The sequence below is a fragment of the Carassius carassius genome, chromosome 2 (genome assembly GCF_963082965.1).
Source record: "Carassius carassius chromosome 2, fCarCar2.1, whole genome shotgun sequence".
Classification (NCBI taxonomy): Eukaryota; Metazoa; Chordata; class Actinopteri; order Cypriniformes; family Cyprinidae; genus Carassius; species Carassius carassius.
The window spans coordinates 39,804,738-39,828,498 of record NC_081756.1 but is presented as its reverse complement, the minus strand read 5'-3'; the positions used below and the strand labels follow the sequence as shown (position 1 = coordinate 39,828,498).

The window sequence follows — 23,761 nt, the reverse complement described above, 5'->3', positions numbered from 1 at the left end:
TTTAACTTTATCATCAGAAATGTCATCTGGTTCAAATAAAACCAAACCGAACCAAATAAAAAATAAAAGTAAACAAATACTGCGGTTAGGCACTTCAAATTGAATGTAATTTGGGGTGAATTTGGTGATTTAAAAACAGAAATTTCAAACCTGGTTAACTTAAATTAAATTAAAACAAAATGTTTAAATGAATTAATAAAATTAATATCAATAAATACAATCAATATTGCGTTGAGTCACTTTGAGTGGAAGTCAATGGGGGCCTATTTTCGAAATGTAAAATCAGAAATGTCATAAGGTTAAAATAAAACCAAACCAATTAAAATAAAATAAAATAAAATAAAACACTGTGGTGATGCACTTTGAGTGCAGGTAATTTGGGGTGAATGTAGTGATTTTAAAACAGAAAGGGCATGCCTATATTTTCCTACAATGAAACAATATTTGCTGACGAGTTTAATGATTTTTATTTTTATTTTTTAATTTTAACTTTATCATCAGAAATGTCATCTGGTTCAAATAAAAACAAACCGAACCAAATAAAAACTAAAAAATAAAAGTAAACAAATATTGCGGTTAGGCACTTTAAAATGAATGTAATTTGGGGTGAATTTGGTGATTTTAAAACAGATATTTCAAACCTGGTTAACTTAAATAAAATTAAAAAAAAATGTTGAAATGAATTAATAAAATGAATATCAATAAATACAATCAATATTGCGTTGAGTCACTTGGAAGTCAATGGGGGCCTATTTTTGAAATTTAAAATCAGAAATGTCATCTGGTTAAAGTAAAACCAAACCAATTAAAATAAAATAAAATAAAATAAAATATTGTGGTGATGCACTTTGAGTGCAGGTAATTTGGGTTGAATTTAGTGATTTTAAAACAGAAAGGGCATGCCTATATTTTCCTACAATGAAACAATATTTGCTGACGAGTTTAATGAATTTTTTTATTTTTTTATTTTAACTTTATCATCAGAAATGTCATCTGGTTCAAATAAAACCAAACCGAACCAAATAAAAGTAAACAAATACTGCGGTTAGGCACTTCAAATTGAATGTAATTTGGGGTGAATTTGGTGATTTAAAAACAGAAATTTCAAACCTGGTTAACTTAAATTAAATTAAAACAAAATGTTTAAATGAATTAATAAAATTAATATCAATAAATACAATCAATATTGCGTTGAGTCACTTTGAGTGGAAGTCAATGGGGGCCTATTTTCGAAATGTAAAATCAGAAATGTCATAAGGTTAAAATAAAACCAAACCAATTAAAATAAAATAAAATAAAATAAAACACTGTGGTGATGCACTTTGAGTGCAGGTAATTTGGGGTGAATGTAGTGATTTTAAAACAGAAAGGGCATGCCTATATTTTCCTACAATGAAACAATATTTGCTGACGAGTTTAATGATTTTTTTTTTTTTTGAGATGATAAAAAACTCTTGTCCTGTTCCAAGTACTGAAAAAGTACCAAAATAGCTGAAATGTCTCATTTGTTTACTTGCAAATCATTTGATCACACACCAACATCAGTGAAAAATGAACATGAGAATGTGTTTTTTGTTAAGTTATTGAAAAATTAACTTTAAATCTAAGAGGGTACATCTCCTGTGTAGTTTACCACTAAGGGGCTCGGATGACAATCAAATTTGGGAAGCTCCGTCTCAAGCTGAAGAGAGGAGTGTCATTTCCAAAAGAGCACGCGGCGCTCAAGAGTTTGTAGTAGAGACAGAGAAAAGGCCTGTCTATCGCCTCCTGCAGGAGAAATGAAGAATGACGAGGCTGAGCTGTCCTTTGTCACACCGCAAGCAGAAAGATGGCACAGAGAAAGAGAAAACACAGAAAAAAGAAGCAGCAGCAAATCCGTTTAAAAGTGTAAAGGAACTAGAATGAAAGCTGAGCCTTGGACAAGCGTGTTAGCTGAAGGAAAAGCAAAAGCTTACAGCACCTGGTATTCCCAGGCGGTCTCCCATCCAAGTACTAACCAGGCCCGACCCTGCTTAGCTTCCGAGATCGGACGAGATCGGGCGTGCTCAGGGTGGTATGGCCGTAAGCGAGTACAACAGTCAAGAGCGAGCTATTTAAAGAAGACACACAGGCTGGCGAAAGAGAAACAGACCCTTTTCCACTCAAAAAAGTGGAAAAGTCTTCTCTCTTTTTTAGATATGAATTAAATTAAGGGAAAGAAATAAGTAACAATAAAAAATATGCATTTTAATAAATAAATACATTCACAAAAATCAATGTCGCGGTGACGCACTTTGTGTGGAAGTAATCGGGGCCTGTTTCTCAACTTTAAAATCACAAATGTCTTCTGGTTAAAATTGAATCAAATAAAAGTAAACAAATATTGGCTTACTTTAAACTGAATGTAATTTGGGGTGATTTTGTTGATTAAAAAACTGGAAATTTCTAACCTGGTTAAATTCAATTAAAACAAAATGTTTAAATGAATTAATAAAATTCATATCAATAAATACAATCAATATTGCGTTGAGGCACTTTGAGTGGAAGTCAATGGGGGCCTATTTTTTTAATTTAAAATCAGAAATGTCATAAGGTTAAAATAAAACCAAACCAATTAAAATGAAATAAAATAAAATAAAACATTGGGGTGATGCACTTTGAGTGCAGGTAATTTGGGGTGAATGTAGTGATTTTAAAACAGAAAGGGCATGCCTATATTTTCCTACAATGAAACAATATTTGCTGACGAGTTTAATGATTTTTATTTTTATTTTTTAATTTTAACTTTATCATCAGAAATGTCATCTGGTTCAAATAAAAACAAACCGAACCAAATAAAAACTAAAAAATAAAAGTAAACAAATATTGCGGTTAGGCACTTTAAAATGAATGTAATTTGGGGTGAATTTGGTGATTTTAAAACAGATATTTCAAACCTGGTTAACTTAAATAAAATTAAAAAAAAATGTTGAAATGAATTAATAAAATGAATATCAATAAATACAATCAATATTGCGTTGAGTCACTTGGAAGTCAATTGGGGCCTATTTTTGAAATTTAAAATCAGAAATGTCATCTGGTTAAAGTAAAACCAAACCAATTAAAATAAAATAAAATAAAATAAAATATTGTGGTGATGCACTTTGAGTGCAGGTAATTTGGGTTGAATTTAGTGATTTTAAAACAGAAAGGGCATGCCTATATTTTCCTACAATGAAACAATATTTGCTGACGAGTTTAATGAATTTTTTTATTTTTTTATTTTAACTTTATCATCAGAAATGTCATCTGGTTCAAATAAAACCAAACCGAACCAAATAAAAAATAAAAGTAAACAAATACTGCGGTTAGGCACTTCAAATTGAATGTAATTTGGGGTGAATTTGGTGATTTAAAAACAGAAATTTCAAACCTGGTTAACTTAAATTAAATTAAAACAAAATGTTTAAATGAATTAATAAAATTAATATCAATAAATACAATCAATATTGCGTTGAGTCACTTTGAGTGGAAGTCAATGGGGGCCTATTTTCGAAATGTAAAATCAGAAATGTCATAAGGTTAAAATAAAACCAAACCAATTAAAATAAAATAAAATAAAACACTGTGGTGATGCACTTTGAGTGCAGGTAATTTGGGGTGAATGTAGTGATTTTAAAACAGAAAGGGCATGCCTATATTTTCCTACAATGAAACAATATTTGCTGATGAGTTTAATGATTTTTTTTTTTTGAGATGATAAAAAACTCTTGTCCTGTTCCAAGTACTGAAAACGTACCAAAATAGCTGAAATGTCTCATTTGTTTACTTGCAAATCATTTGATCACACACCAACATCAGTGAAAAATGAACATGAGAATGTGTTTTTTGTTAAGTTATTGAAAAATTAACTTTAAATCTAAGAGGGTACATCTCCTGTGTAGTTTACCACTAAGGGGCTCGGATGACAATCAAATTTGGGAAGCTCCGTCTCAAGCTGAAGAGAGGAGTGTCATTTCCAAAAGAGCACGCGGCGCTCAAGAGTTTTTTTTTTTTTTTTTTTTTTTTTTTATTGAAATACAATAATAACAAAACATATTACATACAAGAGTACACATAACCATACATGTCCATATATGTCAGGGGTAGAGAATAAAAAAAAATAAAAAATAACAATAAAAAAAAAATAAAAAATAAAAAAAATTAGAAAGGCTTTTTACAAAAAAAGCTTGTACTTGTCAAACAGCTGTGTAGTTTTCATAGCTTTCAGGTTTTTACTTTTGGATATAGTTTCTAAATATATCTTAACATCAATTTTAAAATGTTCAAAATTTGGTATCTTTCCACTCCATTTGACCTTATGAATATAGTAACGGGAAATTATAACAATTAAATCAAATATAAACAAAAGATTTTTATCACCCTCAAATGAAAAACATCTTAACATAACATCAATTTCTTCAAAGTTAACAAGAATCCTAACTTTACTTTGCAAGTAATTACTAAGTTCCTTCCAAAACATTTGGGTCTTGGGACACTCCCAAAATAAATGCTTAATAGTCTCAGGGGTAATTTTACAAAAAGCACAAATATCTTCAATGTTTACTTTAAAACGCTGTACCACAAGTGACTTAACTGGGTAAATTCGATGGAAAATTTTATATGAAACCTCTTTTACTTTGTTTGTAATGCAATACTTATGAGGTGTCATCCAAACTTTACTCCACTCAATATGTTTCTTAAATAAAAAATTCCAGTGAGTAGTAACAGCAAGTATACATTTAGATTGAAGAAGGGACCGCAAAAAAATATTATTACATCCAGAACTTGTGAAATCTTTACCCTGCAACTTAATACAAGAGGTGAATTCTTCTACTGTTGTTTGTAGAGAACAATTATTATGACCTTCTAATAATCTCAAAATTTCCTTGGGAATTGCATGTAAAACCAAAGAATATTGGACAGGATCAACTGAAAAGTTATAAATATGAACAAACTCATTATAATTGTATAAAACACCATCATTTTTTATCAACTGGTTAACCCAAATAATTCCCTTTCAAACCAATTTTCAAAAAATATTGACTTGTTTCTAACTCTTATACATCTGTTGTTCCATATGGTACATTTATGGGGGGAAAAATTATGACTATACATAAGAGTCCATGAAAGAAATGCTTGTTTGTGGAAACTTGCAAGTTTAACAGGTATTTTGTTAACATCATACTCACATTTTAGTATAAATTCTATACCACCTACTTTTTGAAATATAAAATTAGGTACCGTATACCATATACTTTGCTTATATTTTAAATAATTTTGAAGCCATTTTATTTTAAATATCATATTAGAGGTCTTAAAATCCAAAACATTCAATCCTCCTTCAACTTTTGATCTACAAATATTTTCTTTTTTAATATAATGTGATTTGTTCTTCCAAATAAATTTAAAGAGTTTAGTGTCTATCATTTTAATTAGCATGGGGGTACCTCTAACACTTGAGCATTATAAACCAACCTGGATAAACCTTCAGCTTTAACCAATAACACACGACCAGTTAAAGAGATATCTCTCATTAGCCAAGAGTTCAATTTCTTTTCAAATGATTGAATGATAGGAGTAACGTTTAACTCATTCCTGACTTCCTTATTTTTTGATATCTTAATACCTAAATATTTGACAACTTCTTTCACAGGAATATTGCATATTGTGGTAAAGTCACATGAACCTAGAGCCATAAGCTCACACTTATTAATATTTAGGGAAAGACCAGATACAGATGAAAATAACTGCAAACATTTTATTGCTTTTCCAACTTCAGTATAATCTCTTAAAAAAAAGAGTAGTGTCATCAGCTAATTGTGTGCATTTAATTTCTGTATCCTCTATTTTAATACCACGAAAATTGTCCTTCTTAACATGAATGGCCATAATTTGTGTAACCAACAAAAAAAGTAATGGACTAATAGGGCAGCCCTGTCGAATACCCCTTTTAATTTCGAATCTATGAGAAGTTCCATATGCCAATTTTACAGAGCTATTAATCTTATTATATAGGGTTCTAATTACTTTTTGAAATTTGTCCCCAAAACCGAAAAATTTAAGAGTTTTAAAAATAAAGTCATCTTCAATTGTATCGAAGGCCTTGTAAAAATCGCCAAACAGAATAAAACTATTATCATTAATAATTTCATTATAATCTATAAGATCTAATACAAGTCTAATATTATTACAAATATGTCTACCTTTTATAAATCCTGACTGCCCCTCATCAATAATAAATTCTAATCCTAACTTTAACCTTTCAGCAAATATGGAAGCAATAATTTTACTATCATTATTAATTAATGTAATAGGTCGCCAATTATCTAGTGACAATAGGTCTTTATCAGGCTTTGGAATTAAGGATATTAGACCTTGTGTCATGGAGGGTGGCAAAGCTTCCTGATCAATAGATTCTTTAAAGACCATTAACAGAAATTCAACTAGATCATCTTGAAATGTTTTAAAAAATTCTGCAGTTAAGCCATCATTACCAGGGGACTTGTTAAATTTAAGTTTTTTTATAGCTGTTCTTATCTCTAAAATGGATACCTCCTTATCACAAAGAGCTTTAAAATCTTCCTCAATACAAGCTATATTTTGTTTAAGGGGTTTTAAAAAATCATCTATTTTGTCTACAGAACATGTATTGCTGGAATATAATTTACCATAAAAATCGGATACATACTTTGAAATAATAATAGGGTCCTGTGTTTCATGGCCATTAATATTAAGCTTTCTAATAGATGTATATTCTCCATTCCTTTTCTCCAAATTATAAAAGTATCTGGAATTAGTTTCTCCTTCCTCCAACCAACGTCTTCGTGATCTAACAAATGAACCTTTTGCCTTGATTATATATAATTTATCTAACTCAGCCTGCAAATTAATTAACAAATTAGAATTCTCATCACTGTCATTATTAGTAATATTACAAATAGCTTTAATAATTTCCTCTTCCTTTAATTTATTAGACTTCGCAACTTCTTTGCCTTTATCAATTGCACTAATTCTAATTTGAAACTTCATGAGCTCCCAATTTTGACAGTATAAATTTGTTCGCTTAGCTTTATTCCAATATGTTTGTATTATTTTCTTAATTTCATGTTGAAAACTATCAATTTCTAATAATCTATTATTAAACTTCCAATAAGTCTTAGAGCTTTTATATGATGTCTCGTTATTCATTTTAATGAGAAGATAAATCATTTTGTGATCAGACAATATTGATGGTTCAATTGATACTCTGTTTGTATTTTGTTCTAATGAACTAGAAATTAACCAAAAATCAATTCTTGACTGTTTAGATTTATCCCTATTACTCCACGTGTACTCTTTCAAATGTGGGTATTTATATCTCCATATATCAATTACCCCTACATTTTCACAAAATATTGATAGCTCTGAATCACTTGTAGGTGATTTAATTGGAATAGGAATTCTATCCATCTTAGCATTTGGGACAGTATTGAAGTCCCCACCTAGAATAATTTCAATATCATGAAATCTTTTCCTTATTTTGCTTATCTCATTTTCAATTTCAGAGAACAAATCAGCATTATATTTTTTTATATTTGAGGCATATACAGTACCTAACAAAAACATTTTACCATCAATGGATACCATTAGGATTATCCATCTCCCTCCATTGTGGACTTTGCTATTAATAATTTTACCTTTAAATGAACCTTTTAAAATTGCAACTCCTGCTGAGTGATTACTTCCAAAAGAATGCCAAATTTCGCTGCCCCACTGAGATTTCCAAAAATTCACATCTGAAGAACAAGCATGAGTCTCTTGTAAGAAATAAAAATCTACATTAAATCTCTTGCAATACAAAAAAACAGCCTTTCGTTTTGTTAAATCTCGAATACCCCTCACATTAAAGGAACAAAAAGATAACGACATGAACTTTTAATGAACACAACTACAGAAGAAAGAAAGAAAGAAAAACTCTTAAAGAAAAACTCTTAAGAGCTAAGGTATATGTAACTCAAAGGGTGCAAATTCCTTATCCGTTTATAATTTTACCTGGGGATTTACTTTGTATTTTACTTACATTTTTTTTTTCACTCCCCCTCGACTATTCTCATTCACTTCACAAATCCTCAATTGAATTATTAGGTCAGAGACCATCAGAACCAAACCTTTATTTGGGGAAAATTTCAACGCCATCATCAAAGGCTCTACTACCCACAAAATAAGCTTTGCGACCTTTCTCTCTGGCATCCTTCACCATAGGCCACAGGAGCTTTCTTCTCTCCACGTCCAACGCCGTCAAGTCTTCTGTAAACCGTAACTGCTGTGTTTGAAGGAATTCACAGTTCTTCGCTCTTTTCCAGAGTAGATCCCGAGTAGACCTGTTCGTGAACTGAATTATCGCCACTCTTGTGCTTCTTCCTTGTTCTTTCCGACCCAGTCTATGAACAATGTCCACATCAACCTGGCATCTCTCCTTTAACTCTGGAGCAACTGAGCCGCAAATTCCAATCACCTGATGCTTGAGATTTTCATCCGCTTTCTCGGGAACACCGTGGAGCCTCAAGTTCCATCTTCTCCGATATCTTTCTGCTTCATTAACTTTTCGTTCAAGCTCAGCAATTTTCTGCTCGTGCGATTTAGTGAATTCTTTCACCACTTTCATTTCGTCTTTCAAGTCTTTAACTTCATTCAGCGCGAAGTCAATTGACTTTTTCAAAGTTCCGATGCTGAGTGTATTTTCCCGAATCAGATTCTCCAGGTGGCCCGAACTCTCATTAATTTTCTTGGATAAAAGAGTTACAATATTCTCTTGCATCTCAAGAAGCGACGGTTCGTCTTTCTTTTTTTTGGAGCGAGGTTTTTCTGGCGTGTCAAACTCATCTGGCATATGCTGAATATCTTTGTCGATGGAGTACAAGTGATCTGCCATCTCAATGTCACTGCTTATCCTTTCTTCTTGACTTTTCTTTGTCTCCACCGGTATCGATGCTTTAGAAGCAGTCTTCTCTTTTCGTTTAATGGCACCACCAGAGCTGTTGATAGTACTCGGCTTCATTTCGTGAGAGGAAATCAATATCCAACAACTGAGGGGGAACGATTCCAAAATCTATCGTCTATAATAATCCAACGTAAAATACATGCAGCATAGTCTATAAAATTTTGTTAATATATTTCTCCCTTCACGACTATTTGGAAAAAATCACCCCAAGGCTTTCGCAGCTAAAAAATAACATCCACCATGGCCGCCATCTTGCCGCGCCCCCCTCGCTCAAGAGTTTGTAGTAGAGACAGAGAAAAGGCCTGTCTATCGCCTCCTGCAGGAGAAATGAAGAATGACGAGGCTGAGCTGTCCTTTGTCACACCGCAAGCAGAAAGAGGGCACAGAGAAAGCGAAAACACAGAAAAAAGAAGCAGCAGCAAATCCGTTTAAAAGTGTAAAGGAACTAGAATGAAAGCTGAGCCTTGGACAAGCGTGTTAGCTGAAGGAATAGCAAAAGCTTACAGCACCTGGTATTCCCAGGCGGTCTCCCATCCAAGTACTAACCAGGCCCGACCCTGCTTAGCTTCCAAGATCGGACGAGATCGGGCGTGCTCAGGGTGGTATGGCCGTAAGCGAGTACAACAATCAAGAGCGAGCTATTTAAAGAAGACACACAGGCTGGCAAAAGAGAAACAGACCCTTTTCCACTCAAAAAAGTGGAAAAGTCTTCTCTCTTTTTTAGATATGAGTTAAATTAAGGGAAAGAAATAAGTAACAATAAAAAATATGCATTTTAATAAATAAATACATTCACAAAAATCAATGTCGCGGTGACGCACTTTGTGTGGAAGTAATCGGGGCCTGTTTCTCAACTTTAAAATCACAAATGTCTTCTGGTTAAAATTGAATTAAATAAAAGTAAACAAATATTGGCTTACTTTAAACTGAATGTAATTTGGGGTGATTTTGTTGATTAAAAAACTGGAAATTTCTAACCTGGTTAAATTCAATTAAAACAAAATGTTTAAATGAATTAATAAAATTCATATCAATAAATACAATCAATATTGCGTTGAGGCACTTTGAGTGGAAGTAAATGGGGGCCTATTTTTTAAATTTAAAATCAGAAATGTCATAAGGTTAAAATAAAACCAAACCAATTAAAATGAAATAAAATAAAATAAAACATTGGGGTGATGCACTTTGAGTGCAGGTAATTTGGGGTGAATGTAGTGATTTTAAAACAGAAAGGGCATGCCTATATTTTCCTACAATGAAACAATATTTGCTGACGAGTTTAATGATTTTTATTTTTTAATTTTAACTTTATCATCAGAAATGTCATCTGGTTCAAATAAAAACAAACCGAACCAAATAAAAACTAAAAAATAAAAGTAAACAAATATTGCGGTTAGGCACTTTAAAATGAATGTAATTTGGGGTGAATTTGGTGATTTTAAAACAGATATTTCAAACCTGGTTAACTTAAATAAAATTAAAAAAAAATGTTGAAATGAATTAATAAAATGAATATCAATAAATACAATCAATATTGCGTTGAGTCACTTGGAAGTCAATGGGGGCCTATTTTTGAAATTTAAAATCAGAAATGTCATCTGGTTAAAGTAAAACCAAACCAATTAAAATAAAATAAAATAAAATAAAATATTGTGGTGATGCACTTTGAGTGCAGGTAATTTGGGTTGAATTTAGTGATTTTAAAACAGAAAGGGCATGCCTATATTTTCCTACAATGAAACAATATTTGCTGACGAGTTTAATGAATTTTTTTATTTTTTTATTTTAACTTTATCATCAGAAATGTCATCTGGTTCAAATAAAACCAAACCGAACCAAATAAAAAATAAAAGTAAACAAATACTGCGGTTAGGCACTTCAAATTGAATGTAATTTGGGGTGAATTTGGTGATTTAAAAACAGAAATTTCAAACCTGGTTAACTTAAATTAAATTAAAACAAAATGTTTAAATGAATTAATAAAATTAATATCAATAAATACAATCAATATTGCGTTGAGTCACTTTGAGTGGAAGTCAATGGGGGCCTATTTTCGAAATGTAAAATCAGAAATGTCATAAGGTTAAAATAAAACCAAACCAATTAAAATAAAATAAAATAAAATAAAACACTGTGGTGATGCACTTTGAGTGCAGGTAATTTGGGGTGAATGTAGTGATTTTAAAACAGAAAGGGCATGCCTATATTTTCCTACAATGAAACAATATTTGCTGATGAGTTTAATGATTTTTTTTTTTTTTGAGATGATAAAAAACTCTTGTCCTGTTCCAAGTACTGAAAAAGTACCAAAATAGCTGAAATGTCTCATTTGTTTACTTGCAAATCATTTGATCACACACCAACATCAGTGAAAAATGAACATGAGAATGTGTTTTTTGTTAAGTTATTGAAAAATTAACTTTAAATCTAAGAGGGTACATCTCCTGTGTAGTTTACCACTAAGGGGCTCGGATGACAATCAAATTTGGGAAGCTCCGTCTCAAGCTGAAGAGAGGAGTGTCATTTCCAAAAGAGCACGCGGCGCTCAAGAGTTTGTAGTAGAGACAGAGAAAAGGCCTGTCTATCGCCTCCTGCAGGAGAAATGAAGAATGACGAGGCTGAGCTGTCCTTTGTCACACCGCAAGCAGAAAGAGGGCACAGAGAAAGCGAAAACACAGAAAAAAGAAGCAGCAGCAAATCCGTTTAAAAGTGTAAAGGAACTAGAATGAAAGCTGAGCCTTGGACAAGCGTGTTAGCTGAAGGAAAAGCAAAAGCTTACAGCACCTGGTATTCCCAGGCGGTCTCCCATCCAAGTACTAACCAGGCCCGACCCTGCTTAGCTTCCGAGATCGGACGAGATCGGGCGTGCTCAGGGTGGTATGGCCGTAAGCGAGTACAACAGTCAAGAGCGAGCTATTTAAAGAAGACACACAGGCTGGCGAAAGAGAAACAGACCCTTTTCCATTTAAAAAAGTGGAAAAGTCTTCTCTCTTTTTTAGATATGAATTAAATTAAGGGAAAGAAATAAGTAACAATAAAAAATATGCATTTTAATACATAAATACATTCACAAAAATCAATGTCGCGGTGACGCACTTTGTGTGGAAGTAATGGGGGCCTGTTTCTCAACTTTAAAATCACAAATGTCTTCTGGTTAAAATTGAATTAAATAAAAGTAAACAAATATTGGCTTACTTTAAACTGAATGTAATTTGGGGTGATTTTGTTGATTTAAAAACGGGAAATTTCTAACCTGGTTACATTCAATTAAAACAAAATGTTTAAATGAATTAATAAAATTCATATAAATAAATACAATCAATATTGCGTTGAGGCACTTTGAGTGGAAGTAAATGGGGGCCTATTTTTTTAATTTAAAATCAGAAATGTCATAAGGTTAAAATAAAACCAAACCAATTAAAATGAAATAAAATAAAATAAAACATTGGGGTGATGCACTTTGAGTGCAGGTAATTTGGGGTGAATGTAGTGATTTTAAAACAGAAAGGGCATGCCTATATTTTCCTACAATGAAACAATATTTGCTGACGAGTTTAATGATTTTTATTTTTATTTTTTAATTTTAACTTTATCATCAGAAATGTCATCTGGTTCAAATAAAAACAAACCGAACCAAATAAAAACTAAAAAATAAAAGTAAACAAATATTGCGGTTAGGCACTTTAAAATGAATGTAATTTGGGGTGAATTTGGTGATTTTAAAACAGATATTTCAAACCTGGTTAACTTAAATAAAATTAAAAAAAAATGTTGAAATGAATTAATAAAATGAATATCAATAAATACAATCAATATTGCGTTGAGTCACTTGGAAGTCAATTGGGGCCTATTTTTGAAATTTAAAATCAGAAATGTCATCTGGTTAAAGTAAAACCAAACCAATTAAAATAAAATAAAATAAAATAAAATATTGTGGTGATGCACTTTGAGTGCAGGTAATTTGGGTTGAATTTAGTGATTTTAAAACAGAAAGGGCATGCCTATATTTTCCTACAATGAAACAATATTTGCTGACGAGTTTAATGAATTTTTTTATTTTTTTATTTTAACTTTATCATCAGAAATGTCATCTGGTTCAAATAAAACCAAACCGAACCAAATAAAAAATAAAAGTAAACAAATACTGCGGTTAGGCACTTCAAATTGAATGTAATTTGGGGTGAATTTGGTGATTTAAAAACAGAAATTTCAAACCTGGTTAACTTAAATTAAATTAAAACAAAATGTTTAAATGAATTAATAAAATTAATATCAATAAATACAATCAATATTGCGTTGAGTCACTTTGAGTGGAAGTCAATGGGGGCCTATTTTCGAAATGTAAAATCAGAAATGTCATAAGGTTAAAATAAAACCAAACCAATTAAAATAAAATAAAATAAAACACTGTGGTGATGCACTTTGAGTGCAGGTAATTTGGGGTGAATGTAGTGATTTTAAAACAGAAAGGGCATGCCTATATTTTCCTACAATGAAACAATATTTGCTGATGAGTTTAATGATTTTTTTTTTTTGAGATGATAAAAAACTCTTGTCCTGTTCCAAGTACTGAAAACGTACCAAAATAGCTGAAATGTCTCATTTGTTTACTTGCAAATCATTTGATCACACACCAACATCAGTGAAAAATGAACATGAGAATGTGTTTTTTGTTAAGTTATTGAAAAATTAACTTTAAATCTAAGAGGGTACATCTCCTGTGTAGTTTACCACTAAGGGGCTCGGATGACAATCAAATTTGGGAAGCTCCGTCTCAAGCTGAAGAGAGGAGTGTCATTTCCAAAAGAGCACGCGGCGCTCAAGAGTTTTTTTTTTTTTTTTTTTTTTTTTTTATTGAAATACAATAATAACAAAACATATTACATACAAGAGTACACATAACCATACATGTCCATATATGTCAGGGGTAGAGAATAAAAAAAAATAAAAAATAACAATAAAAAAAAAATAAAAAATAAAAAAAATTAGAAAGGCTTTTTACAAAAAAAGCTTGTACTTGTCAAACAGCTGTGTAGTTTTCATAGCTTTCAGGTTTTTACTTTTGGATATAGTTTCTAAATATATCTTAACATCAATTTTAAAATGTTCAAAATTTGGTATCTTTCCACTCCATTTGACCTTATGAATATAGTAACGGGAAATTATAACAATTAAATCAAATATAAACAAAAGATTTTTATCACCCTCAAATGAAAAACATCTTAACATAACATCAATTTCTTCAAAGTTAACAAGAATCCTAACTTTACTTTGCAAGTAATTACTAAGTTCCTTCCAAAACATTTGGGTCTTGGGACACTCCCAAAATAAATGCTTAATAGTCTCAGGGGTAATTTTACAAAAAGCACAAATATCTTCAATGTTTACTTTAAAACGCTGTACCACAAGTGACTTAACTGGGTAAATTCGATGGAAAATTTTATATGAAACCTCTTTTACTTTGTTTGTAATGCAATACTTATGAGGTGTCATCCAAACTTTACTCCACTCAATATGTTTCTTAAATAAAAAATTCCAGTGAGTAGTAACAGCAAGTATACATTTAGATTGAAGAAGGGACCGCAAAAAAATATTATTACATCCAGAACTTGTGAAATCTTTACCCTGCAACTTAATACAAGAGGTGAATTCTTCTACTGTTGTTTGTAGAGAACAATTATTATGACCTTCTAATAATCTCAAAATTTCCTTGGGAATTGCATGTAAAACCAAAGAATATTGGACAGGATCAACTGAAAAGTTATAAATATGAACAAACTCATTATAATTGTATAAAACACCATCATTTTTTATCAACTGGTTAACCCAAATAATTCCCTTTCAAACCAATTTTCAAAAAATATTGACTTGTTTCTAACTCTTATACATCTGTTGTTCCATATGGTACATTTATGGGGGGAAAAATTATGACTATACATAAGAGTCCATGAAAGAAATGCTTGTTTGTGGAAACTTGCAAGTTTAACAGGTATTTTGTTAACATCATACTCACATTTTAGTATAAATTCTATACCACCTACTTTTTGAAATATAAAATTAGGTACCGTATACCATATACTTTGCTTATATTTTAAATAATTTTGAAGCCATTTTATTTTAAATATCATATTAGAGGTCTTAAAATCCAAAACATTCAATCCTCCTTCAACTTTTGATCTACAAATATTTTCTTTTTTAATATAATGTGATTTGTTCTTCCAAATAAATTTAAAGAGTTTAGTGTCTATCATTTTAATTAGCATGGGGGTACCTCTAACACTTGAGCATTATAAACCAACCTGGATAAACCTTCAGCTTTAACCAATAACACACGACCAGTTAAAGAGATATCTCTCATTAGCCAAGAGTTCAATTTCTTTTCAAATGATTGAATGATAGGAGTAACGTTTAACTCATTCCTGACTTCCTTATTTTTTGATATCTTAATACCTAAATATTTGACAACTTCTTTCACAGGAATATTGCATATTGTGGTAAAGTCACATGAACCTAGAGCCATAAGCTCACACTTATTAATATTTAGGGAAAGACCAGATACAGATGAAAATAACTGCAAACATTTTATTGCTTTTCCAACTTCAGTATAATCTCTTAAAAAAAAGAGTAGTGTCATCAGCTAATTGTGTGCATTTAATTTCTGTATCCTCTATTTTAATACCACGAAAATTGTCCTTCTTAACATGAATGGCCATAATTTGTGTAACCAACAAAAAAAGTAATGGACTAATAGGGCAGCCCTGTCGAATACCCCTTTTAATTTCGAATCTATGAGAAGTTCCATATGCCAATTTTACAGAGCTATTAATCTTATTATATAGGGTTCTAATTACTTTTTGAAATTTGTCCCCAAAACCGAAAAATTTAAGAGTTTTAAAAATAAAGTCATCTTCAATTGTATCGAAGGCCTTGTAAAAATCGCCAAACAGAATAAAACTATTATCATTAATAATTTCATTATAATCTATAAGATCTAATACAAGTCTAATATTATTACAAATATGTCTACCTTTTATAAATCCTGACTGCCCCTCATCAATAATAAATTCTAATCCTAACTTTAACCTTTCAGCAAATATGGAAGCAATAATTTTACTATCATTATTAATTAATGTAATAGGTCGCCAATTATCTAGTGACAATAGGTCTTTATCAGGCTTTGGAATTAAGGATATTAGACCTTGTGTCATGGAGGGTGGCAAAGCTTCCTGATCAATAGATTCTTTAAAGACCATTAACAGAAATTCAACTAGATCATCTTGAAATGTTTTAAAAAATTCTGCAGTTAAGCCATCATTACCAGGGGACTTGTTAAATTTAAGTTTTTTTATAGCTGTTCTTATCTCTAAAATGGATACCTCCTTATCACAAAGAGCTTTAAAATCTTCCTCAATACAAGCTATATTTTGTTTAAGGGGTTTTAAAAAATCATCTATTTTGTCTACAGAACATGTATTGCTGGAATATAATTTACCATAAAAATCGGATACATACTTTGAAATAATAATAGGGTCCTGTGTTTCATGGCCATTAATATTAAGCTTTCTAATAGATGTATATTCTCCATTCCTTTTCTCCAAATTATAAAAGTATCTGGAATTAGTTTCTCCTTCCTCCAACCAACGTCTTCGTGATCTAACAAATGAACCTTTTGCCTTGATTATATATAATTTATCTAACTCAGCCTGCAAATTAATTAACAAATTAGAATTCTCATCACTGTCATTATTAGTAATATTACAAATAGCTTTAATAATTTCCTCTTCCTTTAATTTATTAGACTTCGCAACTTCTTTGCCTTTATCAATTGCACTAATTCTAATTTGAAACTTCATGAGCTCCCAATTTTGACAGTATAAATTTGTTCGCTTAGCTTTATTCCAATATGTTTGTATTATTTTCTTAATTTCATGTTGAAAACTATCAATTTCTAATAATCTATTATTAAACTTCCAATAAGTCTTAGAGCTTTTATATGATGTCTCGTTATTCATTTTAATGAGAAGATAAATCATTTTGTGATCAGACAATATTGATGGTTCAATTGATACTCTGTTTGTATTTTGTTCTAATGAACTAGAAATTAACCAAAAATCAATTCTTGACTGTTTAGATTTATCCCTATTACTCCACGTGTACTCTTTCAAATGTGGGTATTTATATCTCCATATATCAATTACCCCTACATTTTCACAAAATATTGATAGCTCTGAATCACTTGTAGGTGATTTAATTGGAATAGGAATTCTATCCATCTTAGCATTTGGGACAGTATTGAAGTCCCCACCTAGAATAATTTCAATATCATGAAATCTTTTCCTTATTTTGCTTATCTCATTTTCAATTTCAGAGAACAAATCAGCATTATATTTTTTTATATTTGAGGCATATACAGTACCTAACAAAAACATTTTACCATCAATGGATACCATTAGGATTATCCATCTCCCTCCATTGTGGACTTTGCTATTAATAATTTTACCTTTAAATGAACCTTTTAAAATTGCAACTCCTGCTGAGTGATTACTTCCAAAAGAATGCCAAATTTCGCTGCCCCACTGAGATTTCCAAAAATTCACATCTGAAGAACAAGCATGAGTCTCTTGTAAGAAATAAAAATCTACATTAAATCTCTTGCAATACAAAAAAACAGCCTTTCGTTTTGTTAAATCTCGAATACCCCTCACATTAAAGGAACAAAAAGATAACGACATGAACTTTTAATGAACACAACTACAGAAGAAAGAAAGAAAGAAAAACTCTTAAAGAAAAACTCTTAAGAGCTAAGGTATATGTAACTCAAAGGGTGCAAATTCCTTATCCGTTTATAATTTTACCTGGGGATTTACTTTGTATTTTACTTACATTTTTTTTTTCACTCCCCCTCGACTATTCTCATTCACTTCACAAATCCTCAATTGAATTATTAGGTCAGAGACCATCAGAACCAAACCTTTATTTGGGGAAAATTTCAACGCCATCATCAAAGGCTCTACTACCCACAAAATAAGCTTTGCGACCTTTCTCTCTGGCATCCTTCACCATAGGCCACAGGAGCTTTCTTCTCTCCACGTCCAACGCCGTCAAGTCTTCTGTAAACCGTAACTGCTGTGTTTGAAGGAATTCACAGTTCTTCGCTCTTTTCCAGAGTAGATCCCGAGTAGACCTGTTCGTGAACTGAATTATCGCCACTCTTGTGCTTCTTCCTTGTTCTTTCCGACCCAGTCTATGAACAATGTCCACATCAACCTGGCATCTCTCCTTTAACTCTGGAGCAACTGAGCCGCAAATTCCAATCACCTGATGCTTGAGATTTTCATCCGCTTTCTCGGGAACACCGTGGAGCCTCAAGTTCCATCTTCTCCGATATCTTTCTGCTTCATTAACTTTTCGTTCAAGCTCAGCAATTTTCTGCTCGTGCGATTTAGTGAATTCTTTCACCACTTTCATTTCGTCTTTCAAGTCTTTAACTTCATTCAGCGCGAAGTCAATTGACTTTTTCAAAGTTCCGATGCTGAGTGTATTTTCCCGAATCAGATTCTCCAGGTGGCCCGAACTCTCATTAATTTTCTTGGATAAAAGAGTTACAATATTCTCTTGCATCTCAAGAAGCGACGGTTCGTCTTTCTTTTTTTTGGAGCGAGGTTTTTCTGGCGTGTCAAACTCATCTGGCATATGCTGAATATCTTTGTCGATGGAGTACAAGTGATCTGCCATCTCAATGTCACTGCTTATCCTTTCTTCTTGACTTTTCTTTGTCTCCACCGGTATCGATGCTTTAGAAGCAGTCTTCTCTTTTCGTTTAATGGCACCACCAGAGCTGTTGATAGTACTCGGCTTCATTTCGTGAGAGGAAATCAATATCCAACAACTGAGGGGGAACGATTCCAAAATCTATCGTCTATAATAATCCAACGTAAAATACATGCAGCATAGTCTATAAAATTTTGTTAATATATTTCTCCCTTCACGACTATTTGGAAAAAATCACCCCAAGGCTTTCGCAGCTAAAAAATAACATCCACCATGGCCGCCATCTTGCCGCGCCCCCCTCGCTCAAGAGTTTGTAGTAGAGACAGAGAAAAGGCCTGTCTATCGCCTCCTGCAGGAGAAATGAAGAATGACGAGGCTGAGCTGTCCTTTGTCACACCGCAAGCAGAAAGAGGGCACAGAGAAAGCGAAAACACAGAAAAAAGAAGCAGCAGCAAATCCGTTTAAAAGTGTAAAGGAACTAGAATGAAAGCTGAGCCTTGGACAAGCGTGTTAGCTGAAGGAATAGCAAAAGCTTACAGCACCTGGTATTCCCAGGCGGTCTCCCATCCAAGTACTAACCAGGCCCGACCCTGCTTAGCTTCCAAGATCGGACGAGATCGGGCGTGCTCAGGGTGGTATGGCCGTAAGCGAGTACAACAATCAAGAGCGAGCTATTTAAAGAAGACACACAGGCTGGCAAAAGAGAAACAGACCCTTTTCCACTCAAAAAAGTGGAAAAGTCTTCTCTCTTTTTTAGATATGAGTTAAATTAAGGGAAAGAAATAAGTAACAATAAAAAATATGCATTTTAATAAATAAATACATTCACAAAAATCAATGTCGCGGTGACGCACTTTGTGTGGAAGTAATCGGGGCCTGTTTCTCAACTTTAAAATCACAAATGTCTTCTGGTTAAAATTGAATTAAATAAAAGTAAACAAATATTGGCTTACTTTAAACTGAATGTAATTTGGGGTGATTTTGTTGATTAAAAAACTGGAAATTTCTAACCTGGTTAAATTCAATTAAAACAAAATGTTTAAATGAATTAATAAAATTCATATCAATAAATACAATCAATATTGCGTTGAGGCACTTTGAGTGGAAGTAAATGGGGGCCTATTTTTTAAATTTAAAATCAGAAATGTCATAAGGTTAAAATAAAACCAAACCAATTAAAATGAAATAAAATAAAATAAAACATTGGGGTGATGCACTTTGAGTGCAGGTAATTTGGGGTGAATGTAGTGATTTTAAAACAGAAAGGGCATGCCTATATTTTCCTACAATGAAACAATATTTGCTGACGAGTTTAATGATTTTTATTTTTTAATTTTAACTTTATCATCAGAAATGTCATCTGGTTCAAATAAAAACAAACCGAACCAAATAAAAACTAAAAAATAAAAGTAAACAAATATTGCGGTTAGGCACTTTAAAATGAATGTAATTTGGGGTGAATTTGGTGATTTTAAAACAGATATTTCAAACCTGGTTAACTTAAATAAAATTAAAAAAAAATGTTGAAATGAATTAATAAAATGAATATCAATAAATACAATCAATATTGCGTTGAGTCACTTGGAAGTCAATGGGGGCCTATTTTTGAAATTTAAAATCAGAAATGTCATCTGGTTAAAGTAAAACCAAACCAATTAAAATAAAATAAAATAAAATAAAATATTGTGGTGATGCACTTTGAGTGCAGGTAATTTGGGTTGAATTTAGTGATTTTAAAACAGAAAGGGCATGCCTATATTTTCCTACAATGAAACAATATTTGCTGACGAGTTTAATGAATTTTTTTATTTTTTTATTTTAACTTTATCATCAGAAATGTCATCTGGTTCAAATAAAACCAAACCGAACCAAATAAAAAATAAAAGTAAACAAATACTGCGGTTAGGCACTTCAAATTGAATGTAATTTGGGGTGAATTTGGTGATTTAAAAACAGAAATTTCAAACCTGGTTAACTTAAATTAAATTAAAACAAAATGTTTAAATGAATTAATAAAATTAATATCAATAAATACAATCAATATTGCGTTGAGTCACTTTGAGTGGAAGTCAATGGGGGCCTATTTTCGAAATGTAAAATCAGAAATGTCATAAGGTTAAAATAAAACCAAACCAATTAAAATAAAATAAAATAAAATAAAACACTGTGGTGATGCACTTTGAGTGCAGGTAATTTGGGGTGAATGTAGTGATTTTAAAACAGAAAGGGCATGCCTATATTTTCCTACAATGAAACAATATTTGCTGATGAGTTTAATGATTTTTTTTTTTTTTGAGATGATAAAAAACTCTTGTCCTGTTCCAAGTACTGAAAAAGTACCAAAATAGCTGAAATGTCTCATTTGTTTACTTGCAAATCATTTGATCACACACCAACATCAGTGAAAAATGAACATGAGAATGTGTTTTTTGTTAAGTTATTGAAAAATTAACTTTAAATCTAAGAGGGTACATCTCCTGTGTAGTTTACCACTAAGGGGCTCGGATGACAATCAAATTTGGGAAGCTCCGTCTCAAGCTGAAGAGAGGAGTGTCATTTCCAAAAGAGCACGCGGCGCTCAAGAGTTTGTAGTAGAGACAGAGAAAAGGCCTGTCTATCGCCTCCTGCAGGAGAAATGAAGAATGACGAGGCTGAGCTGTCCTTTGTCACACCGCAAGCAGAAAGAGGGCACAGAGAAAGCGAAAACACAGAAAAAAGAAGCAGCAGCAAATCCGTTTAAAAGTGTAAAGGAACTAGAATGAAAGCTGAGCCTTGGACAAGCGTGTTAGCTGAAGGAAAAGCAAAAGCTTACAGCACCTGGTATTCCCAGGCGGTCTCCCATCCAAGTACTAACCAGGCCCGACCCTGCTTAGCTTCCGAGATCGGACGAGATCGGGCGTGCTCAGGGTGGTATGGCCGTAAGCGAGTACAACAGTCAAGAGCGAGCTATTTAAAGAAGATACACAGGCTGGCGAAAGAGAAACAGACCCTTTTCCACTCAAAAAAGTGGAAAAGTCTTCTCTCTTTTTTAGATATGAATTAAATTAAGGGAAAGAAATAAGTAACAATAAAAAATATGCATTTTAATACATAAATACATTCACAAAAATCAATGTCGCGGTGACGCACTTTGTGTGGAAGTAATGGGGGCCTGTTTCTCAACTTTAAAATCACAAATGTCTTCTGGTTAAAATTGAATTAAATAAAAGTAAACAAATATTGGCTTACTTTAAACTGAATGTAATTTGGGGTGATTTTGTTGATTTAAAAACGGGAAATTTCTAACCTGGTTAAATTCAATTAAAACAAAATGTTTAAATGAATTAATAAAATTCATATCAATAAATACAATCAATATTGCGTTGAGGCACTTTGAGTGGAAGTAAATGGGGGCCTATTTTTTAAATTTAAAATCAGAAATGTCATAAGGTTAAAATAAAACCAAACCAATTAAAATGAAATAAAATAAAATAAAACATTGGGGTGATGCACTTTGAGTGCAGGTAATTTGGGGTGAATGTAGTGATTTTAAAACAGAAAGGGCATGCCTATATTTTCCTACAATGAAACAATATTTGCTGACGAGTTTAATGATTTTTATTTTTATTTTTTAATTTTAACTTTATCATCAGAAATGTCATCTGGTTCAAATAAAAACAAACCGAACCAAATAAAAAATAAAAAATAAAAGTAAACAAATATTGCGGTTAGGCACTTTAAAATGAATGTAATTTGGGGTGAATTTGGTGATTTTAAAACAGATATTTCAAACCTGGTTAACTTAAATAAAATTAAAAAAAAATGTTGAAATGAATTAATAAAATGAATATCAATAAATACAATCAATATTGCGTTGAGTCACTTGGAAGTCAATGGGGGCCTATTTTTGAAATTTAAAATCAGAAATGTCATCTGGTTAAAGTAAAACCAAACCAATTAAAATAAAATAAAATAAAATAAAATAAAATATTGTGGTGATGCACTTTGAGTGCAGGTAATTTGGGTTGAATTTAGTGATTTTAAAACAGAAAGGGCATGCCTATATTTTCCTACAATGAAACAATATTTGCTGACGAGTTTAATGAATTTTTTTATTTTTTTATTTTAACTTTATCATCAGAAATGTCATCTGGTTCAAATAAAACCAAACCGAACCAAATAAAAAATAAAAGTAAACAAATACTGCGGTTAGGCACTTCAAATTGAATGTAATTTGGGGTGAATTTGGTGATTTAAAAACAGAAATTTCAAACCTGGTTAACTTAAATTAAATTAAAACAAAATGTTTAAATGAATTAATAAAATTAATATCAATAAATACAATCAATATTGCGTTGAGTCACTTTGAGTGGAAGTCAATGGGGGCCTATTTTCGAAATGTAAAATCAGAAATGTCATAAGGTTAAAATAAAACCAAACCAATTAAAATAAAATAAAATAAAATAAAACACTGTGGTGATGCACTTTGAGTGCAGGTAATTTGGGGTGAATGTAGTGATTTTAAAACAGAAAGGGCATGCCTATATTTTCCTACAATGAAACAATATTTGCTGATGAGTTTAATGATTTTTTTTTTTTTGAGATGATAAAAAACTCTTGTCCTGTTCCAAGTACTGAAAAAGTACCAAAATAGCTGAAATGTCTCATTTGTTTACTTGCAAATCATTTGATCACACACCAACATCAGTGAAAAATGAACATGAGAATGTGTTTTTTGTTAAGTTATTGAAAAATTAACTTTAAATCTAAGAGGGTACATCTCCTGTGTAGTTTACCACTAAGGGGCTCGGATGACAATCAAATTTGGGAAGCTCCGTCTCAAGCTGAAGAGAGGAGTGTCATTTCCAAAAGAGCACGCGGCGCTCAAGAGTTTGTAGTAGAGACAGAGAAAAGGCCTGTCTATCGCCTCCTGCAGGAGAAATGAAGAATGACGAGGCTGAGCTGTCCTTTGTCACACCGCAAGCAGAAAGAGGGCACAGAGAAAGCGAAAACACAGAAAAAAGAAGCAGC

General features: G+C 31.9%; 5 non-coding genes across 5 annotated transcripts; all 5 read right to left on the bottom strand.

Annotated features, from left to right (window-relative positions):
- Positions 1 to 1,948: 1,948 nt before the first annotated feature.
- On the bottom strand, positions 1,949 to 2,067 carry LOC132112458 (5S ribosomal RNA). Its single transcript, XR_009424959.1, has one exon. It is a non-coding gene; the product is annotated as a 5S ribosomal RNA (ribosomal RNA).
- A 7,410-nt stretch (positions 2,068 to 9,477) lies between these two features.
- On the bottom strand, positions 9,478 to 9,596 carry LOC132112383 (5S ribosomal RNA). The gene has a single exon (XR_009424938.1). It is a non-coding gene; the product is annotated as a 5S ribosomal RNA (ribosomal RNA).
- Positions 9,597 to 11,752: 2,156 nt separating this feature from the next.
- LOC132112452 (5S ribosomal RNA) lies at positions 11,753 to 11,871 on the bottom strand. The gene has a single exon (XR_009424957.1). It is a non-coding gene; the product is annotated as a 5S ribosomal RNA (ribosomal RNA).
- A 7,410-nt stretch (positions 11,872 to 19,281) lies between these two features.
- On the bottom strand, positions 19,282 to 19,400 carry LOC132112377 (5S ribosomal RNA). The gene has a single exon (XR_009424936.1). It is a non-coding gene; the product is annotated as a 5S ribosomal RNA (ribosomal RNA).
- A 2,156-nt stretch (positions 19,401 to 21,556) lies between these two features.
- On the bottom strand, positions 21,557 to 21,675 carry LOC132112447 (5S ribosomal RNA). The gene has a single exon (XR_009424956.1). It is a non-coding gene; the product is annotated as a 5S ribosomal RNA (ribosomal RNA).
- Between the last annotated feature and the right edge of the window lie 2,086 nt (positions 21,676 to 23,761).